We start from the raw sequence: 22,777 nt of genomic DNA, 5'->3' as shown, positions 1-22,777 counted from the left end.
GGAAGCTGTCAGTTATTAATCAATTATTGGACATTTTGGGTTCATTGCTACAGAGTTTATTGTTTAGCTTCCTGGATTATTCTTAAAGATAATGATCCGGCTTCCTACAAGTCTGATTTATAGCAGTTTGGCTTCTTGGGCTGCTTATTATAGACAAGGGGTTGGTTTCCTGGGAAGGTTGCTACAGGTTTTAGGTTAGAGTTCTGTTTTTGTATAGGATCTGGTCATAATCTATTTGTATGTTCAGTTTTTTAGCATCATTGTCCATTATATTATCTAATGTCATCTTTTCCTTGGTGATTAATTGTTGCTACTTTGTCTCTGATACTCCAGAATTCCACCATCCCCGTTTAAGCTGGGCATCTCAGTATAATCGCAGATACCACTGTAATTCTGGGCCTACATGGAATGTCACCACAGAGCTGTTCTACATTGTTAGGGCTCCTTCATAAATTTCTCACAGCCTTGGTGAAGTGAATGCTCTCTGGACCTTCCCAAGGGACATAGTGAAAGGGTATGTTTAGCAGATCCTGCATGATAAATCCACTCTAGCATTCCAGTCTCCCTATTTCTTTGGATGGCTTCCTGAACACCTTCTGGTATTTTAATTTTAATTGTTCCAGGTCAATTTTGAGTGGAGAATTCTGTCATCCAGACAAGCGAACTGCTAGAGCCATGACCAGCATGGCCACTCTATCCAGAGTCTATGCTTATGATCCATACCAATAAACTCATTCTGATTTAACTTACATTCTTTATACTCCGATCATATATTCCCTGGTTTCTGTCTGTATAAATTGGCAAAATCGTGCAACTCTCTTGTATAGCTCATCTTCCCAAAGAGTCCATTTTGTACCTCATTCTTTGAGACCTGCTGGGAATTGAGTCTATGTATAGATTTATAAATAGGTCTAGAAGCTGGAAAACATACTGAAGATAGATTCTGAGGAGGAGTAGCAATTTCCTGTAAGGTACTTACCACTGGTGAGGCCATTATGGGTTCTTCAGACGAGTTGAGAGTAGTCTTCATATGGAAGGGATGGAAGAGCTCCTTCTGCCACTGAAAGAAGTTCAATGGAATGAAAGAATTCAAAGCCTATGTTTCATTGAATCAGTGCGTAAGACTACATTTCAATTTTCAAGATTTCATTCTTCCCTAAGAAATGCCTTAATTGCAACAAAGGACATGCTGCATATTTGGGAATATAATTTGCATTAGAATTCAACCACCTGCAAGATTAGATTTTAAATTTTGTTTTCAGAAATCCCACCCTTGTGGCTACAGAAAGTAAGTGTTTTTTAGAGCAGTCAGAGGCTTTTAGGTCCCTTTTGTGGACTTTGAAGTGAGAACGTAGCATGTCCTTTCCACATGCTCTCTGGTGCACTTATGATAAGATGTGCTATAATCCTTATATTCGAAAGCATATTCTAAAGCAATACATGCTTTGTTACCAAAAATTTCACCTTCTGTAGGCATTTGCATTATCTACATTATCAGACAATTCACATAACTGTCCTGCCACTGTCATGGACTACTATCACCTTCATCACTGGAAAGATTTAATGCTTTTACATCTAATTAGATCACTTCCAGAAAATGCAAAATGAATCCATAGAATGTGTTGCTAAGATTCAGTTCTGTCAGCCTCACTCTCAACATCAAATTGTGTATAACTCAGTCAACAATAGAAGCAAAACCATTCCTATATGTTAGATGAGCGAAGTATTACGGGGCTTTAACATTATGCAATTGTGGCATCTGGTTAAACAAACTCATCAAAGCTGTTGTTTTTATGTGTAAAGCTGAAGGTTTAAGTTCACAGGACAGGAAATGAGGTTGTGAAGAAGAGGACAGCAAAGACCAGGTTAATCCCATAAACATGTGGGATATATGGCATGAGCAGGCTTGAATCCACAATGAGAAACTAGAAATTCCTGTCAGTTCTTACCATTTCCTACTTTGTTAATTAGGTGTCATGAAGGAGAAGTTAGCACCTGTCTTATAGCACTAAACACATATCTGGTCAAAAAGTCAAAGAAGCTGAAAGAGGTGGAATAATTGTGAACCCAAAGTTTCAAAACCTACACTATCCAATATGCTAATCACTAGTCACATGTGGCTATTGAGGATTTAAAATGTAGCCAGTCTAATTAAGACACATTGTAAGTATAAAATACACACTGGATTTCAAAACCTTGGAATAAAACAATAAGAAAAAAGAATGGAAAATATTTCATTAGTAATTTTTAATATTAAGGGTATGTTCAACTGATAGTTTAGATATTATTCGTTGAATAAGTATATAATTAACATTAATTTCATTTGTTTCTATTTTAGTGTTTTTAAATGTTTATATGAGGAAAAAATTGAATTATGTATTTGATTTCTATTTTATTTCTACTGAACAGCATAATTTTAGACTTTAAAGGTGAAATTTTCTATTATCTATAAAATAAGTTCTAGTAAATTTCTTGTGAAGAAATCACCATACCCAAGTTCTAACAGCTTTCAGTGGTTCTTCTTCAAGAAATTTCCTTTAAAAGATTAATTTAGTATTGAGTAAAATTAATATTTATATATTTTCATAAATTCTGTAAGGGATTTTTTTGCTTAGTTGATTTTTACATTGACCAATTACACAAAATATGTCACTGAGTTTTTTAAAGAGCACTTATTAATGCAGATAATGTTTATTTTATTTATATTAGAACTTCCTAGAAATTGCTATCATTAAAATTTTACTATGAAATCATTTCAAGATCCCCAAGGTATGATGTTATATCTAGAGTTTCAATATGAAGCTTTTAAGATGTAAATTTCATTCCTTGTTATTCAAATATATCTTTAAATTTGACTCAAAATTTATGACTTTCAAGTTTGATCAGATGACTGAAATCGTTTCTATCCTCCATTGAACTAAATAAGTAATTGAGCCAATTTATCTTTCTTTCTCAAGCAGATTGGCCTGTAACCCAATACCAAAGCTCTTCAAATTTAAGCTTTGCCAAGAAAATAGTCTTAGGAAAAGAGGGAATAATGTAAAAAGTATCATACATGTGTAGTGAAAATATTGAGTGTTTTGGAATTATTCTAGTATTGGATAGAGATGAAAATATAAACAAACAATCTTGACCAGTAATAAGATAATTATTCTGGAAAACAAAATAATTGCTGAGTTTTACCTTTGTATGATTTTGTGGTGTTTTTTTTTTTTTTTTTGCTGTTCTAATTACCTTTACATATTTTCACAAGATAATTCACTTTAAAAGCAGCATTAAAAAGGGAGACAGACATAATAATAAAAAACAATAATGTTTACATATGGCAGGCATTCTTCATAATATTGTATATGTATAATTTATTTAATCCCCATAGCAATTTTAGATGTTATTGTTATCTCTATTTTACAGATGAAGGAATTAATGAACAGGAAAGATAAATAATTTGCTAAAATTTTCCTAGCTCTAAGTGGTGGAGCTATGTTTGAACAAGGCAATTTAGCTTCATGAACCATGTTCTTAATTCCAATTATTGAACAGGGAATGCTATGTGACTTGCTCCAAATCTGATGACTTTAGGTGTGACCAGGACAATTCAGCTTATTTCATTCCTAGTTTATTATTCTTCCTATTATTCAGAAAATCTACAGTGAGACGGTATAAGAGGAAGAACAAAGAGAAGGGAAGGAGGAAACAAGGAAGAAATAAAAACATAAAGAATCTGAAGCGTACAATATTATTACTATGCAAGTGTTTTAAATTTTAAATTTTTTAACTTTACTACTTCTTACATTCTGCATATGAATTCTCTCCCATACCTTTAAATGGACTGAAACTTGATAAATGCCTGCTTTCATTCCCTACAACTGTGGCATTCCCTACGACTGTGCTTTTATTTAAAACTAGTAATTACACTATGAACCAAATCTAACCAACCGTAAACTAAATCAAAAAAACTTAATATATGGTTAGGTTGAATTTTGCATTTTATATAATATGTTGAGTAGATGTGCTTTGACATTACATTTGCAACTTCTTATCTATGTGGTGCTGTAGAATGGGCCCATAAAGAGAGCAGAGTGGCAACTGGAAATTATATTGTAAACATTAGGATGTCAAATCTATCCAAACTTTTCTATATATTTAAATTAATCACAATCAGAACCACAATAATTATATGTGTGTATGTATATGTGTTTGTGTATATGGATATTAACAGGCTGCTTCTAAAATGCATTTGGCAATGAAATGGACTAAGAGTTCAGATAACCCCAGATTATCTTGATAAAGATGAACAGTCTTAGTAGATTTAAATTATGTGATAATTAAGAATTTCTATATGGCTAAAGCAATACAGATAGGGTTGTTTGGGCTAAAAGTTGTACAAATAGACCAATGGGACAGATTAGAGTCCAGAAATAGACCCACGTGCATCTAGTAATGTCACTTTTGGCCAAGGCAACCCTGCAATGAAGTGATAGTCTTTTCAATAAATATGTTGCGTCAGTTAACTATTCCTATAGGAAATAAAATAAGCCTTACATCTTACTTCACTCTATAAACAAAAATTAATTTCAGATAAATTTTAGGCACACATTTAAAAATAACAGTAAACTTCTAAGAGAATATCTTAAATACCTTAGAATAAGCAAAGATATATTAAAGTAGACAGAAAGCCATTAACCATGGAGCAAAAAAGAAATGATGAATTATTCAGGATTAAATTGTCCATAAACTATATATGTAAAATATAGTTTGTCAAGACTAGTCAAGAATATATAAAATATCATAAAATTCATTTTTTTAAAGTTAAGGCTACTATATTTTAAAAAGTAGCAAAAGTCTTGTAAAGGTAATTCAGAAAAGATAATACACAAAGGCATTGGGCATTATTCCAATGCCTTTTTCATAAACACATGAAAAATTAACTCATCAGGAAAGTGTAAAGTCATTAATTAGCATCACCATGCATCCAACAGAAATACTAAGAACAACAACAATATTGACATTTGTTGATGAAGATGTGGAGAAACTAGCATTCTCATATGTTGCTGGTGGGAATATAAACTGATACAACTTTGGAAAACTCTTTGGAAATGTCCACTGTATCTGAAAATTTGTAAATTCTATTACACAACAATTCTATTTCTAGGTACATATTGAAGAGAAATGTGTACAGGCATGTGTCACTTAATAACAGTGATACGTTCTGAGAAATGCATCATTAGGCGATTTTGTCATTTTGTGGACATCATAAGGTACACTTACACAAACCTAGATGTATACCCTACTACACACCTAGGCTATATGGTATATGAATACTGTAGGCAATTGTAACACAATAGTATTTGTGTATCTAAAAATACTAAATATAGAAAAGGTATAGCCAAAATATGGCATTATAATTTTATGGGACCAATTTTGTGTATGCTATCCATACTTATTCAAAATTTTCTTATATAATGCATGATTGTATTTATATTTGTGCATGAAAAGATAAATATAGAAATGTTTATATCAGTAATATTTGTAAAAGCCCCTAAACCAGGAAAAACAAACTACTATTATATTAACAATTGAGAAGAATCTCATAAATAAGATAATGAGCAAGAAAAACCATTGCAAAATAATATATACTGATGATTTCATTTATATAAATTTCAAAAGAAAGCAATAAATCCAGCAATGGAAGTCATAATATTGGTTATCTTTTAGGGATAATGATAAATATGAGGAAGTTGTCTGAGATGCTGATGATGTTCCATTCTTTTGTCTGTGTGTGTGTTTTAAAAAGTATCCCTGAGCCAGATGCAGTGGCTCATGCCTGTAATCTCAGCACTTTGGGAGACTGAGATGGGAAGATCACTTGAGGCCAGATCTTCCCAAGATCAACATGGTGAAACCCCGTCTCTACTAAAAATACAAAAATTAGCGAGGTGGTAACCCACACCTGTAATCCCAGCTACTTGGGAGGTGGAGGCAGGAGAATCACTTTAGTCCCGGAGGTGAAGGCTGCAGTGAGCCTAGATTGTGCCACTGCACTCCAGCCTGGGTGACAGAGCAAAGCTCCATCTCTAAATAAATAAGTAAATAATAAAAAGTATCCCTGTACTTTTCGTTATGGTAGGAAGCCACTTGTATGGGTCCTTTTTTTTTTTTTCTGGAGTCTTGCTCTGTCGCCAGGCTGGAGTGCAGTGGTACAATCTCAGCTCACTGCAACCTCCTTCTCCTGGGTTCAAGCGATTCTTCCGCCTCTGCCTCCCAAGTAGCTGGGACCACAGGTGCGTGCCACCACGTCTGGCTAATTTTTTTTGTATTTTTAGTAGAGATGGGGTTTCACTGTATTGGCCAGGATGGTCTCGATCTCTTGACCTCGTGATCCACCCGCCTCGGCCTCCCAAAGTATGGGTCCTTTTTTCTCTTGTCTAGTCATTTCGTAATATTTCCTACCAAAAACAGAAATAGAAAAAAAAAAAAGGAAAAACAAAAGTGAGCTATTAGAAGATGATGCAATAACTCCAACTATGATTTTTAGAATTATTTTGGGCAAGTATGTTGCAAAATTTTAAAAATAAAAACTTGAAAATAACAACATGATTGAAAACAATATAATGATACACAGTTATTGCTATATTTGGTCATTTCACAGATAAAACACATCTTTACATTTTCCTTTCTCTTACTAATATCAGTTTTCCATCTTCCTACTCGCCCTTTCCTCTATAAAATTTTCTTCAAATTTATTCAGACTTTACTACTAACTAAATTCTTCCCATAAAATTCTCTCTCACACCTTTACGTTAACTGAGACTTGGTAAATGCCTGTTTGCATCATACTATTCACACATTTTCTAACAATCATAGTTGTGACTAAAATAATTGGTATTCTAGTTCTTAATGATCCTTTCAGATTATGGTAATTTTCTATCACTGCTTTACCAAGTTCTCATAAACTTAGTGGCTTTAAATAACACAAATTTATTATCTTAGAATTTTTAAGGTCAGAAGCCTCACTGAGCTAAAATCAAGATATTAGCACAACAGCATTCCTTCTGGAAGTTTGAACAGAAAACCTCTTTTCTTGCATTTTCCAGCTCTGGAACTGCCAGTATTCCTATTCCTTGGTGCGTGGCCTCTGCCTTCATCTTCAAAGGCAGCAGTGTATGTAGCAACTTCAAATCTCTTTTCTCTAACTCTGATATCTAACTCCATCTTATAGGGATCCTGTGATTACATTGGGCTCTCTCGAATAATTTAGGATAATATTCCCATTACAAGATTCTTAACCAAATTACATCTACAAAGTCTCTTTTGCCAAGTAAAGTAACATATTCACAGGTCCTAGGGATTATGACATTTATATCTTTGGGGAGGCTATCATTCTGTCTACCAAACAGATCTTTCAATCTCTGTGAAATATCTTAAAATGGATTTTGTTTGTCTCTAAAACAATACAATTACTATCCAAACAAGAACTATATATGAATATTATCTTAATTTTTAATTTCTACCTCACAGTCCATATCCAAATATACATCAAATGCTGTGAACTCAAACTTCTCTGTGTTTTACTCTCCTTCCTCTCCTTTGCCTATGCTCTTTTTATTCCCCTATCATCTCTATCTTGATCCATTGCAAAAACAACCTAACTTTCTGTCTTTAGTACTGTCCTTAGTCCCAAATCTATTATTAATTATACTGCCAGATTTATCCTTTTAAAAGGCAAATACTTTATGTTACTCCATAACTTCACCCATTTTGGTGCTTAATTATTTACTAGAAAATAAAGTTAAATTATTTTTCAAGGTTCACAAGGATCTGTATGATACTAGCTCAACCTATCTTATTTTTCTTAGAGCATATCTATGCTATTTAAATTATCTTTCACTTCCAAATCTCCTTCTCTAAATTATGCATTGTGATTCTGAGACTGAGATTCTGCAATATCATGAAACCTTTCTGAAGATTCTTTTTGTGAAAAACGACTTCTGTCTTGTTTTGAAGACCCTAAAAGAGACTGAATATCTTAGCACATGACATCAAATATTAAATGGATTTCAGTGACTCATCGTGAAGTACATGTTATCTAACTGAGCAATCCAAAAGGTTAGGCATGCATAGACTAACAGTTTGACATTAAGTACAAAGAGAATATGAGAATTTCAGCTCCAAAAGATCTGAGGCACAAGAGAGTTGCATGAACAGGTAGCTGAGACTCCTAGAACACCTACTCTTGTTTCATCCTCTCCTCTCCTTCAAAACATCTACAACCTCATTGAAAGAACATAAACACCAGATAATAGATGAGAAAATAATTTTACTGTTTTAATAACTTTTATTTTAATGAGATACTTGTACCAAACAGAATTAGATGGCTGTCAATCGAGAATTTCCCTGAAAGGCAGTACTGAAATATTACCAATAGACAGAACTGTGAGAGGAATTTTGTTATCTACTTTACACTGAAAAATGATTATACATTTGGATTTCCACAAATTAATATGTGATTGTTGGAGTTCACTCAGGGTGGCTGGCAAAATATTGGGGAAATATTAGGGAAAGTTATAGATTAGTCTCAAAGCTTGTGGAAGGCTAAAAGTTTTTATTGGGACAAGCTGAAGGCAGCCAGTTAATTACATTAGCATAGTAAAAAGAGACAGAGGCTTGAGGCTTTCCCAGTTAAGTCTGTTTACCCCACACCCCTTTGTCTCTACTCTGTTTACTCATGTAAACTTTGTGCTGATGGTCCTCTCGGGGGGAGTGGGGGAGTTACCTGTTAATGGTGTTTACTCTGGGCCCCCGGAACCTAGAGCTTTCATCATTCATAAAACCACTCTTTTAACCATGTTAATTAGCCACAAGCATGTTGACTTAGAACCGCCATTAGGAAATTTATACTGAATAAATGTGTGGATGTACAGGGGGTCTTGGTCGGTTGGCTGCATTCACCCTCTAAAAGCAGCCGACGGCCATCCCTAGCCAACTTGAATCACTGAAATAGGTGTGAGAGTGCATTTGTTCATCCGTCATTGAGTCAGGGTCTGCAGAACAGACCTCCATAGGTGGTGACTGACATCTCATGTGATGGCTAATGGCTTGGTCTCATGGTCAGGAACTAGAAAGAACAGGATGGAAGATTGGCAATTTGAAGGAGGCATAAATATACGTTATTAGAAAAGGGCAAAAGGTAGTAAGATTTTTGCTTTCATTTGAATGTTCACCACAGTGTGAAAAGGTGGTGTGTGTGTGTGTGTGTGTGTGTGTGTGTGTGTGTGTATTCTGTGGACATCAATAAGCTTCATTCGCCAGCTTTCTGGTGCTTGGTTAATGAATTCAAGTATGGCATGTTCACAAAAATAGAGTTGGAGTTATTATATGAACTCAACAACACTGGACTTGCCTCACCAAGTCTGATCTTGCTACTTCCATTGCTCGGTAGCTGAATTGCAAAGAACAAAGACAAATGCTGTGCTGATACAGAGCTACTAGTGAGGCATAATTGCCTTGAAGGACTAGCTAGGCATCTCATGATACAATGATTACCCAAAATTCCTTCCAGGCATAGAGATGTCAACTACTTTGCTTCATTAAAATAAAAGATAGTTCCTCTATTGTTATGTATTTCATGACCATAACTCTTCTGCCAGTATGAAAATCTGTGGACTTAGGGAATGACTTTTGTTCTAGCATTCCACCCAGTTACTTTTGTCAAGGAATTTATTTCATATCAAAGTAAGTGTTACAGTTGGCTTCTGCCTATGGAATTCACTAGTCTTACTAAATCGCTTGAAGATGCTGACATGAGAGAATAGAGCAGTAGCCTAATAGAATACCAAAAACTCAATTACAGCACCAGTTGAAAGAGAACATGCTGAATCTTTCAAGGTGCCATACACATATGATCTGAATAATGAAGGTATATGAATGATAACATTGAATGTCAATGAGCTAAACTCTCCAATCAAAAGACATCAATTGTCTGAATAGATGAAAAAACAAGACTCAATGATCTACTGCTTATAATAAACACACTTCACCTATAAAGTCACACACCAACTGAAAATAAAGGGATGAAAAAAGATGTTTCATGTCAATAGGAACCAAAAGAGAGCAAGAGTAGCTATACTTATATCAGAAAAAAAATAGATTTCCAGGTGAAAACTATAATAAAAGACAAAGTATATCATTATATATTGAAAAGGAGTCAATTCAGCAAGAAGATATACAATTGGAACTACATATGCTCCAAGATTTGAGCATCTAGATATATAAAGCAAATATTTTTAAAGCTAAAGCAAGAGTTAGACCTCAATACATTAATAGCTGGAAACTTTAACACCTCACTTTTAGCACTGGAGACATCTCTCAAATAGAAAATCAAAGAAACTCTGTACTTAACACTATACAACAAATGCATCTAATAGATATTTACATAACATTTCCTCCAATGTCTGCAGAATAAACATTTTCTCCTTATCACATGAATCACTGTAAAGGATACTATATGTTAGCTCATAAAACAAGTCTTAAAACATTCAAAATAATTGAAATATTATCAAACATCTTCTCTGATTACAATGGAATAAAACTACAAATAAATAATAAGAGAAATTTTTGCAAATATACAAACATATGGAAATTAAACAATATGCTCCTGAATAACAAATGAGTCAATGAAGGTATTAAGAAAAAAACTGAGAATTTTTTTGAAGCAACTAGAGTGAAAACAAAATATACCAAAACCTGTGAGATACAGCAAAGCAGAACTAAGACAGAATTTATCACTATGAGGGCCTATATTGAAAAAGAAGCAAAACTTTAAATAAATAACCTAATGATGCATCTTACACACCAAACCTAAAATTAGTAGAAGATTTCTGAAAAGAATAGGATTCAGCAAGGAAAATGATGTGAGTGTCTCATATCTCGTATCATTTCTCATAAAAGAATTTCACAGAAATAATAAAATGAAAGAAGACAGATTACTAGAAATAAAAGTAACGTTTAATTAGGGATTTAAATGATTGAAAAAAGCAGTGCACTTTCTGTCAATCTGGGGAAAACTTCATTTGGAAATAATTTTTAAAAGCTTAGCTAGCTAAAAAATGAGAAAAAGTGTTAATTAACTCATACTTTGTTAATGGCACAGAAGCATTTTGCTTTCCATTTTATGTAATACTAAATGTCTTTTAGAAATATTAACACATTTATTCATTATTATATTTGTGGCTACATATGAATTCAGTTAATTTATGTAATTATAGATAGAAATATAAAATGGTCTTATATTTCCAACAAATAATTTTTTTTAATTTCCAAGAACAGAATATGGAATGCATAATTTTTATTCTTTTTGTTGTTTTAAACCAATGTGTCTATTTTCAACCTTCAAGTCAGAGTTTAACATTGGGTAGACACAGACATAAAAATAGCAATAGAGGGCCGGGTGCGGTGGCTCACGCCTGTAATCCCAGCACTTTGAGAGGCCGTGGCGGGTGGATCACGAGGTCAAGAGATTGAGACCATCCTGGTCAACATGGTGAAACCCCATCTCTACTAAAAATACAAAAAATTAGCTGGACATGGTGGCGCGTGCCTGTAATCCCAGCTACTCAGGAGGCTGAGGCAGGAGAATTGCCTGAATTCAGGAGGCGGAGGTTGCGGTGAGCCGAGATCATGCCATTGCACTCCAGCCTGGGTAACAAGAGCAAAACTCCGTCTCAAAAAAAAAAAAAAGAAAAAAAAAAATAGGAGCAATAAACACTGGGGAAAAGGAAAGTGGAAGGGAAGGGCTGAAAAAGTACCTACTGGTTATTATGTCCACTATTTGAGTAATGGGTTCAACTGAAGCTCAAACCTCAGCATCACACAATATATCCATGTAACAAACCTGCACATGTACCAACTGGATACAAAATCTTTAAAAATTAGAGATTAATAACATAAAGTTAATGAAAAGTTATCACACATTCAGTTACTTATGTGCATAAATCAGTGTTCAAATAGGATGTGATGCATCCTGTGTGTGACCACCACCAGGATTTTAATCAAATATTTAAAAAATATGTCATCTTATTTGTCTAATACAAAATTATAATATAAATTATCATATTAATAAATATAATATAAATTATCACATTAATAAAAATGTTTAACTCATATTGAAAGCATTCCACAATTAACAAAAATAATTCCATTTTAAAATTTAATTCAAACCATTTTCTTAATTTCAATATTTTAATACTGCCTTTTATTAACAGAATTTTTCCTGTACTCACATTGTCTGTATTTCTAAATATCTTATAATACCACCAATTAACTGAAAGCACCTTATTTACATGGCATTTCCTCAGAATTTTCCTGCATAGTACATAGAATCATTTAAATTTAGAGATGGTGCCTGTCCAAATGTATTTAAAATAGTAGAAATGTAGGAAATTTTAAACCTGAATATTTTAAAGCTGAATGAGGTTTTCAGGGCTAGTAACCTGGCAGACATTCTGGCAGTAAGAAATATATTGTATATCACTGATCTGAAGTTGGCAATATAAGCTTTTGACTCCACAAAGGGTCAAAAATCAACACTTTGTAATATTGGCTAAAGTTTTTCTGTTTTTAAATGTGAGCTCTGCATTTTTACATATGTCAGAATAAACCGTTTCTCTAAGTTTCTTTTTTCTAAACATACACGATATAGTGATGCATGAAAATTACCTATGCAGAATAGGTAGTTCCTAAGTTAAAAGCAAATTCTTTAGCTTCGACATATTGATAATATTTTCCTCTAAGTATTAAAAAATTGGTAACATTAACTATACACATAGACATTATAATTAGAATTTTTAGCTTTCACTTAATTATTTTAGAGTTATGTTTTTAATGCAGAATAATATAGTGTTCATATTATAAAGCTTAAACTTAGGGCTATTCAGAAGCACCACCATTAAATACTTCACACTGGGCCAGAAGCGGTGGCTCACGCCTGTAATCCCAGCACTTCGGGAGGCTGAGGTGAGTGGATCACTTGAAGCCAGGAGTGTGAAACCAGCCTGGTCAACATGGTGACACCCTGTCTTTACTAAAAATACAAAAATAAGCTAGGCGTGGTAGCACGTGCCTGTAGTCCCAAATACTTGGGAGGCTGAGAAATGAGAATCACTTGAACCCAGAAAGTGGAGGTTGCAGTGAGCCAAGATAGTGCCAATGCTCTCCATTGAGGCTGGGCGACAGAGCAAAACTCTAATTCTAAATAAATATATAAATAAATAACCCAAACCCAAAACTGCCACAAAAAATTTCATGCTGAAAGCAAGAGCTATTCATTTCATTATTAACAGCAAATAATGTAATCCAATTTAAAATCGTAATTAGCATTTAACTTATGAATAATTTTGAAATTCTATTGGAATCAGATTTTTGTTCATAGGAAATAAGTTTTTACTATACATCTTTGTTTAATATAAAATATTTAATTCCATTCTTCACTATAGAATGTTTTTATGAAAACTGAGAAGAAAATATTTAGTCTTTGCTAATAATAACAAAAACCTAGTTGAAATACAGTTATTAGCATTTTGTATTTAAAAATAATAAAGAAAACAAAGGTTTGGAACTCATTTTTGTAGAAAACATAAAGACGAAAAGAGGAAAACTATGATATATCAGGGCCAATAATTAGCATAAAGAACTAGATAAATGAATGAGCTCTGGGGCAATTAAAAGATAAAGAAGGTTTACCTGTCATTTCCTGGCTCATTGGTGCTATTGGATATAATACTACTTTATGGATAGAATACCACTTGTATAGCTGAAAAACACTAATTTTATCATCAACCTGACTTTAAAGATAGTAATTATTAAAATTTATTTAGAACTTATTACATATCATCCTCTCCAGTATATGCAGTCCAGATTTTGCTAAATCCTTCTGACACTTAAATCTAAACATTGTAATTTCTAGTTCAATTTTGATTGATTGTGGCATGTTTATATATTTTTTTGTGTTTTCCTTTCTTTGATTTTAAAAAAGTGCTTCATATTTCACAAAGTTTCCCTGGCTTGCATTTATCATCTTATAGTCTCGATTTTTCTTTTGGATGCCTTTTACTAATTTGTAAATGTTTTCTGAGGCCATTGTTTCTCATCCAACAACATCACATGTATTTAAGATGTGACTGTTTCCTGAAGTTTTTTTTTTAAGTTCAGCTTCTTAAAAATGTCATGCTTAGTAAATATTTCACTGATTATGATGTAAATATGAATGAGAATTAAAATGTAGTTAATAGAAGCTTAAGATAGGTTACAAGAAATGACTAATTCTGAGATCTATTGTATATCCTGGTGACTATAGTTAGTAAAAATATATTGCATACTTTTAAATTGCTAGGAGAGTGGATTTTTGATGTTATTGCAAAAAAAAGTATGTGAGGTCATGCATATTTTAATTAGCTTGATTTAGCCATCATTCCACAATGTATACACATATTAAAACATCATGTTGTGCACCATAAATACATGTGTTTCATTTGTCAATTAAAAAACAAAAAGAAGGTTGGATGCAGTGGCTCACCACCTGTAATCCCAGTACTTTGGGAGGCCAAGGCAGGTGGAACACTTGAGATCAGGTACTGGAAATGCCATTTCAAAACACTTTGACATAAAATTTAAATTCATCTTAAACTGGATTTCCTGATTCTTTGTCCAATAATATTTGGTTGAATTAATTTTATCCTTAGGAATTTCTGTAGGTAGTGCATAAAATAATATTTCTCCAAAGTTTTACCAAATAACATGTAATAACTGGGGAGAATGTAATCCTGGTGGTCTAATGGAATAAACTGAAGTTACTCCCTTGTTTGTGCCAGTTTCTTAATCAATCTTAAGAAAATGTTTTTTCACCTGATATCTTATTGCTTTTAGTATTTGAAAGAATTGCTCTCCCTCAAGTTATTCAGTAAAATAATAACCCGAGGGTATTTGCCACACTTGTAGTTCCCAATAGCACCTAGACCATCACTGGCTAGCTCTGGAAGAATACATTATGACAGTCAGAGAAACACAGATGGCGACATCTGAGAAATATTAAATAATAAACTTTATTTCATTCCAAACAGAACAAAGGCAGGATCATTAATATAAATGAAAAATAATATATTTACATGTACAAGAGTAAAAACAAGTCATTATATATTTAGCATTGCTAGTGCACATAGGTATCCTATAGATGAATTGATTTTATATTAATGAATAATTCACATATGCATAATCATTTTCCAAGAAATCATTAAAAGGACCTTTAAATACCTATGCTTATTGAAAGATAATGCAACATACAGTCTTTGGTAGTAATATTAGCTTCATACTCTCATAGGTTACTTTGCTTCATCCGTATGAATTATTTATACAATAGAATACTGCTTTTAAGCTGTTCAAAGTATGCAATATTTCTTGCTATTCTCTGTCTTGTTTACTAAATAAAGATAGTAACTTGCATTTAATTATATTTTTGATTGTTTAATTACATATCTTGCAAATAATGTTACCTTCCATGTTCTACCTATATGACAGTAGCATCGTTCATCCATTTATAGTTAAAGCAGTATAAAAGAACACTAGTATTTAATTGTTTTTTAATTTTTGTATTTTTTATTGCATTTTAGGTTTGGGGGTACTTGTGAAGAACATGCAAGATTGTTGCATAGGTACACACATGGCAGTGTGATTTGCTGCCTTCCTCCCCATCACCTATATCTGGCATTTCTCCCCATGCTATCTCTCCCCAACTCCCCACACTATCATTTAATTTTTAAGGATTTATTTTAAATGTTTAATATTTAAAGTATAATGGAATATAAGCAATTTTCAAACTTATTAAATGTAACTAAATGAAAGCTGCATGAAGATGTTGATGCAAACATAGATTGCTCTACTTATCTGTTGTGAGACCTCACGTAATAACATATTTATTCATTTTCCCTTTCAGCTTTTTAGAACCATGTGCAGATTTGTTACAAAGGTAGATTGCATGACGCTAAGGTTAGGAGTACAAAGGAATCCATCACCTTGGTAGTAAACATAATATCCAATAGGTAGTTTTGTCAACATTTACCCGCCTCCATCTCTCCTTCTTCTTGAATTCTCCAGTGTTTCTTGTTCCCACTTTTATGACCGTGTGTACCCAATGTTTACTTTCTACTTATAAGTGAGATCTTGTGGCAGTTTTCTGTTTCTGCATCAATTCACTTAGGATAATGGTTTCTAGCTGCATACATGTTGTTCCAAATAACATGATTTTGTTCCTTTTTATGGATATGTAGTATACAATGCATATATGTACCACATTTTCTTTATCCAGTCCACCAATTATGGGCATCAAGGACGATTTCAGTTCTTTGCTATTGTGAATAGCGCTGTGCTGAACATACAAGTACATGTATCTTTTGGTTTCATTGATGTTTTGTATCAATTTTTGGGTCTCAATTTCATTCAGTTCTGCTCAATTTTGGTTATTTATTTTTTTCTACTAGCTGTGGGTTTGATTTGTTTATTTCTTTCTAGTTCCTCTAGGTGTGATGATAAATTGTTGATTTGAGATATTTCTAACTTCTTGATGTAGGCATCTAGCACTACAAACTTTCCTCTTAATGCTATTTTAGCTACATTCCAAAGATTTTGGCATGTCATCTATTTTTATCAATTACAAAGATGGTTTTTATTTATGCCTTAATTTTATTGTTTACCCCAAAGTTATTTAGGAGGAAATTGTTTAATTTCCATGTAATTGTGTGGTTTTGAGAAATCTTCTTGGTATTAATTTCTGTTTTTATTGCACTATGATCTGAGAGTGTGCTTGGTATAATTTTGATTTTTTGAACTTACTGAGACTTTCTTTGTGGCTGAGCAAGTGGTTGATCTTAGAATACATTCTATGTGAAGATGAAAAAAAATGTATATTCTGTGGTTGTTGGGTAGAATATTCTGTAGATGTCTATTAGGGCCAATTGGTCAAGTGTCAAGTTTAGGCCCAGAATTTGTTAAGTTTTCTGCCTTCATGTTCTGTCTAATTCTGTCGTGGGGTGTTGAACTCTCACTATTTTTTTTGTTATACTTTAAGTTCTGGGGTACATGTGCAGATCGTGCAGGTTTGTTACACAGGTATACACGTGCCATGGTGGTGGTTTGCTTCATCCATTGCCCCATCATCTACATTAGATATTTCTTCTAATGCTATACCTCCCCAATCTCCCCTGGTATTCCTCCCCTAGCCCCCGACCCCCCAGGTCTTCGTGTGTGATGTTCCCCTCCCTGTGTCCTTGTGTTCTCATTGTTCAGCACCCACTTGTGAGTGAGAACATGTGGTATTTGGTTTTCTGTTCTTGTGTCAGTTTGCTGTGAATGATGGTTTCCAGTTTCATCCATGTCCCTATTATTTTGTGGCTAAATCTTTTTATAGGTCTAGAAAAACCTGCTTTATGAATTTTGGTACTCCAAGGTTAGGTACATTTATATTTCAGATAATTAAATCTTCTTGCTGAATTGAACCCTTTATCATTATGTGATTGCCCATCTTTGTCCTTTTTGTCTGTTGTTGGTTTAAAGTCTGTTTTATCAGATATAATAATAGTGACCTCTCAAATAAAGGACAATATGTGCTAGCTAAGCACGTTCAAAAATATTTATTTTTAATCTCATAGAAATAGATTATGCTATCTTAATATCAAGTATATAATATATCTCTATTGTTATTAATAATGGGTATTCCAATAATGATATAAATAACATTTTCTATTTAAATTTGTTTCAAGATATTTACATAAAATTGAACATAGAATTCCTGGCTTAAAAATATTTTCAATAATTTAAATTGAAACATCTTAAAATTTTCAAAATGATTGTGGCCAAAATCATATTTAAATAAACTAATTTATCATATCTCAAACATACTTAATACAGTATGAAATGTTTTATTTTGTTAATATAAAAATATTTTAAAGAAAAAAATTCCTGATTTAAGAGTAAATAAGTTACCTCTAAATTCAGGAGTATGTGAGTGGATGAACCTCCCAAAATATTTAGTATGTAACTTTGTGGAAAATAGGCTGATTGTTCAGAATATTAAGTAATAACTCACATTCCTGTGAACAAAGTTACTGCTTCACAAAAGAACTGGCAACCAACAGAATGGGAAAAAAAATTTGTAATCTACCCATCTGACAAAGGGCTAATATCCAGACTCTACAAAGAACTTAAACAAATTTACAAGAAAAAAATAAACAAACCCATTTAAAAGTGGGCAAAGGACATGAACAGATACATTTCAAAAGAAGACATATATGAGGCCAACAAACATATGAAAAAATGCTCATCATCACTGGTCATTAGAGAAATGCAAATCAAAACCACATTGAGATACATTGAGATACTATCTCACACCAGTTAGAATGGCGATCATTAAAAAATCCAGAGACAACAGATGCTAGAGAGGACGTGGAGAAATAGGAACACTTTTAAACTATTGGTGGGAGTCTAAACAGCAAGGCAGGCTTAGAATAAAGCTATACACATTTCTGTTCAAAAAGGCACAAAGGAGTTTTCAGCAATTCTGAAATTCAGTCTGCCACATGGAGTTTGTTGGTTAGAACTCAGGACCTGGGAATACCTATTCGTGGCCTATACCTCTGAGCTCTAATTACTGGCTTTTACCCCTGTGGCATCATTCTCTTTTCATGAAAGGTAGTACATGTTTGCAGATGACCATATTTCTTCACATGCTTATTGCTTATAGAAATTTGTGAGGTCAATGTTATCTTCTCATTTTGTATTGTCTGTCTTTTCTCAATCCAATCTGTTGGTGTTTCTGTGAATGTGATATCTTTAAAAACTGCAGGATTCTGGTGAATTTATTTATTTCTTTATTTAGAGATGAAGTCTCGCTCTATCACCCATGTTGGAGTGCAGTGGTGCAATCCCAGCTCACTGCAACCTCCACTCCCGGGTTCAAGCAATTCTCCTGCCTCAACCTCCCAAGTAGCTGGGACTACAGGCATGCACCATCACGCAGGCTAATTTTGTGTTTTTAGCAGAGATGGTGTTTTGCCATGTTAACCAAGCTGGTCTCAAACTCCTGACCTCAGGTGATCTGCCTACCTCAGCCTCCCAAAGTCTTGGGATTACATTGGTGAGCCACCATGCCCGGCCTCAGGTGAATTTTATTGAAATTAATTTCAGAACAAAGAAGTCTTCCAAAAACATATTTTGGATATACAGTCACTTCCTTGAGCTTCTATTCAGGGAAAATGATATTAATCTTATGAGAATATCCATGATTTGATTCAGGAGATGCCTGAGAAATGCCTTTAAAATCTTTCTAGTGTCTATTTTCTGAGCACATGACTTTTGAGGCACCACTATTGATCTCTCTGGGGTCTTAACAAATAATTTAACAACACCACCCTCGGTTTAATCTTTAGACCATAGTTTCTGAGTGTGCTCTGGATTTAATGTTTGCCTGGAAGTAATTTCTTAATATCTTAATTTAGCTATCTGGAGAGGCTGAGAATCTTCAAAACCATAAACCTGGCTTATTTTTATTAACTCCTTTCATTGACTTATCTCTTTCTCTGGAATTTTAATATAAGTATCAAGAAGACAGTTGACACCTTCAACAGTCTTTGTGAAATTCTCCATAGCTATACAACCAAGTTCATCAGGCACATTTTCCTATTTCCCACATTAGCACAGGCTGTGGAGCTGATAAACTTTTGACCACTAAAGGAAAGCATAATCTCTTCCAGCTTCTGAAAAGATTTGTCTTTCTTCCCTATAAGCCCTTTCTCATAGCCTCCTCAAAATCCTCCATGCTTCCACAGTTTCTTAACAGTCTTTGATATTTTAGTAACACCTTCCTCAACACGTTTCGAGATTATTCCCAATATCTGGTTTTAATGATACCCAGATTTTGGTTCCCTCTCCTCATGATAGCATTTCTCATACCAAAATCTGTATTTGTCATGTTTTGCTATTAATACATTATCCTAAAACTTAGTGCCTTAAGAAAACATTAATATTTATTAATGGATTGATTTAATTTCTCACAGGCTTACATATATCGAGAATCTGGGGATGGTTTAACTTACTTTAGTTTAATTAAGTATTAAATAGTTATGGCTTAAAGTCTTCCTAAGGTCTCATTAATTGGTTGGCCAGGTCTATCATCATCTGGGGGCTTGATAGAAACTGGAGGATCCAATTCTAAGAGGGCTGTTGGCAGAAGGTCTCTGTTCCTTGCTGACTGTCTTCAGAAAGGCTGCATTCTTCACCTCTACAATTTATTCATAAAGGCTGCTTGTGTGTTCTCATAGCATGGCAGGTGGATTTCCACACAATATTCTAGGAGGAAGGAAACAACATACAGGAGACAATGGATTTAATGTCCTACTGTCAAGGGTTATTTACCATCACATCTGACATATTTATTTGTCACAAAACCAACCTGCTCCACTGTAGATACCCAAGAGCATAGATAGTAGGAGGTGGTAATTATTGAAGGCAAGCTTGGAGGCTGGAGCAATTAAATGAATAACCAAGGAGGACAACTAGTCAATCTATACTAAATGTAGACATATGTTGGATGGAATAAAACTGAAATATTCAGAATAATACTCAGAAACCATAACATGTTGACAAGGTGGCTGGATCTTAAACCTGATTTAAATGGTGATATATGATACTCCCTTGTTCAGCAGTGTACATTTTGTGCATACATACAATTTACTACCAATTGTAATTATGTACATGACAATGTGTGTACATGAGTTACAGATGAAAATAATTTACATATCACTACAAACAAATCTAAAACATCTACATGACACTACAACCAAGATGTAAGTTACTCTGGGCTTAAGATATAAGAGTACTGTTCATAAATTCTATAAAATAATGACTTTTCCCCCAATACGGAGAAAATAATTACACAACTAAAATTCTGATTGGATTACTATTACTAGAGGTACTATGATTTAAATGAAGAGTTATAATTTGTATTTAAAAAAGGAACATAACTATATTTCTTAATGTTATTATGATTAATTTAAAAATAACAGGACATTCACAGCAAATACCAAAATAGATTTGTTGTTTGCCTACAAAAATCACCAAGGACAATACCTGCTTTGTGGTCAACATCTTGAAATATATATTTAAAATAACAAGTTTCTTTCTTCTTAAGTTTCTTTTTTTATTCTCTTCTAGAGACTCATTTTGAAAAAAAGAAAAGTCTTGGCTGATAAAAAAAAACTCTACCATTAGCCTTGACTACCAAGAGCCTTGTATTATTTGTAATGAAAATTAATACAATAAACACACACAGGCACACACGCAAACACGGAGAGAGAGAAAGAATTAAGCAATACCAAGAAGACACATAACCTTTTCTTGAAAAAAGGCACACAAGAAATAATATGTAGTTTTTTTCAAAATCAGGTAATTTTATGAAATTTATCTTGAATAGAGATGCTGATTCCTATTTCCATATGGCATTGGCTAGTTCTTAAATTGGTTCTTAAACTGGTATTTGATTTCAAATACAAATTGAATTAAAACAAACATTTATAAACATTTTGATGGTTACTCATTTATACAGAACATCCATATGATCGACTACTTTGTTTTTCTGTTAGAAAAATGTTAATATTAGATTCAGATGTAATGGTAATAAGTTTACCTTTTGACTTCTAAAAAGCCTATTTCTAACTCAGAGACAATTATAATTGCCCAAACATCAGCTGCCACATCAGATAATATGAACAACTTTTTAAAACCCTGTCTTTCTATATATAGACATGTTGTCATGTTCAAAAGATCATAATCAATAACCCATTCAAAACTAGCTTTTAAATGATCTAAAATATACAAAATCAAATTTAAATACAAGCACATGTGGATTATTTTGATGTGTGTGACAGTGTCTTTGTCAGAACTCATGAAAATGAGCAGTTTAAATTGTCTTATAGTAAATGATCAGTTCAATTGTAACAAGAAATTTTCACGTTTATTTCTTATTGTATATTCTGACAAGAGACACAGTGATCTGTCAGCCTGAGAGTTGATTTTTGTTTTCGGTAGATAGTTGAGGGAAGAAATTAGCAAAAAAAAAAAGTATAAAAGCAAAAAACTATATATTTAAAAATGGAGAATTGCCTTTATATAAAGAAACCTTTGTAGCAGAGGATTAAGAAGGAAAATTGATGAGAAAAACCAGTACAACTATAAAGACACATGTTTATAACAGATGCCATATTCAGATTAGTGTAGTTGATGGCAATATACCATTCTTAAATTATTTATTAAGGGTCACTTTGTTAACCTTTCTGAAATTTAAAGTTTCTTATCATTGTAGGAGTATTCAAAGAATATTGCTCAAGGAAGTACAGCCAGAACATTTAATTGTTCTTAACTTTTTATTTTGTAATAATTACATAGATTCAAAGGAAATTAAAAAAAAAAAATGTAGAGAGGTCCCATGCCAATCCCTCACCTAGTTCACCAAAATAGTAGAAATTTACATAACAATAGTAAATTTTCAAAAACAGGGAAAAAAAAGCATCAAAACTATCTACAGAGCTTGTTTAGATTTTATTAGTTTTACACGCTAGAGTGTGTGTGTGTGCGTGTGTGTGTGTACATGTGTGTGTGTGTGGTTCCATGCAATTGTATCACATGTGTAGATTAGTGTAACCATTACCATAACCAACTTATAGAAACATGACCACAAGAT

The 22,777-nt window shown here is 33.2% G+C and overlaps 2 long non-coding RNA genes across 4 annotated transcripts in view; one reads left to right on the top strand and one right to left on the bottom strand.

Annotated features, from left to right (window-relative positions):
* Positions 1-22,777, top strand: part of LOC105728796 (uncharacterized) — a 324,891-nt gene that overhangs the window by 258,642 nt on the left and 43,472 nt on the right. The window lies entirely within an intron of this gene.
* The window catches only part of LOC105728793 (uncharacterized), an 84,900-nt gene continuing 79,418 nt past the window's right edge, over positions 17,296-22,777 (bottom strand). For both annotated transcript variants that reach the window (XR_002479295.2, XR_002479294.2), the window contains one exon: positions 17,296-20,388. This is a non-coding gene — a long non-coding RNA (uncharacterized LOC105728793). The remainder of the gene's footprint in view (positions 20,389-22,777) is intronic.

Source organism: Aotus nancymaae, unplaced genomic scaffold (assembly GCF_030222135.1).
Source record: "Aotus nancymaae isolate 86718 unplaced genomic scaffold, 86718_ANA_hifiasm-v0.15.2.pri h1tg000062l, whole genome shotgun sequence".
NCBI lineage: Eukaryota > Metazoa > Chordata > Mammalia > Primates > Aotidae > Aotus > Aotus nancymaae.
Note: the sequence above shows the minus strand (reverse complement) of the source record. Positions and strands in the feature narration are given on the sequence as shown.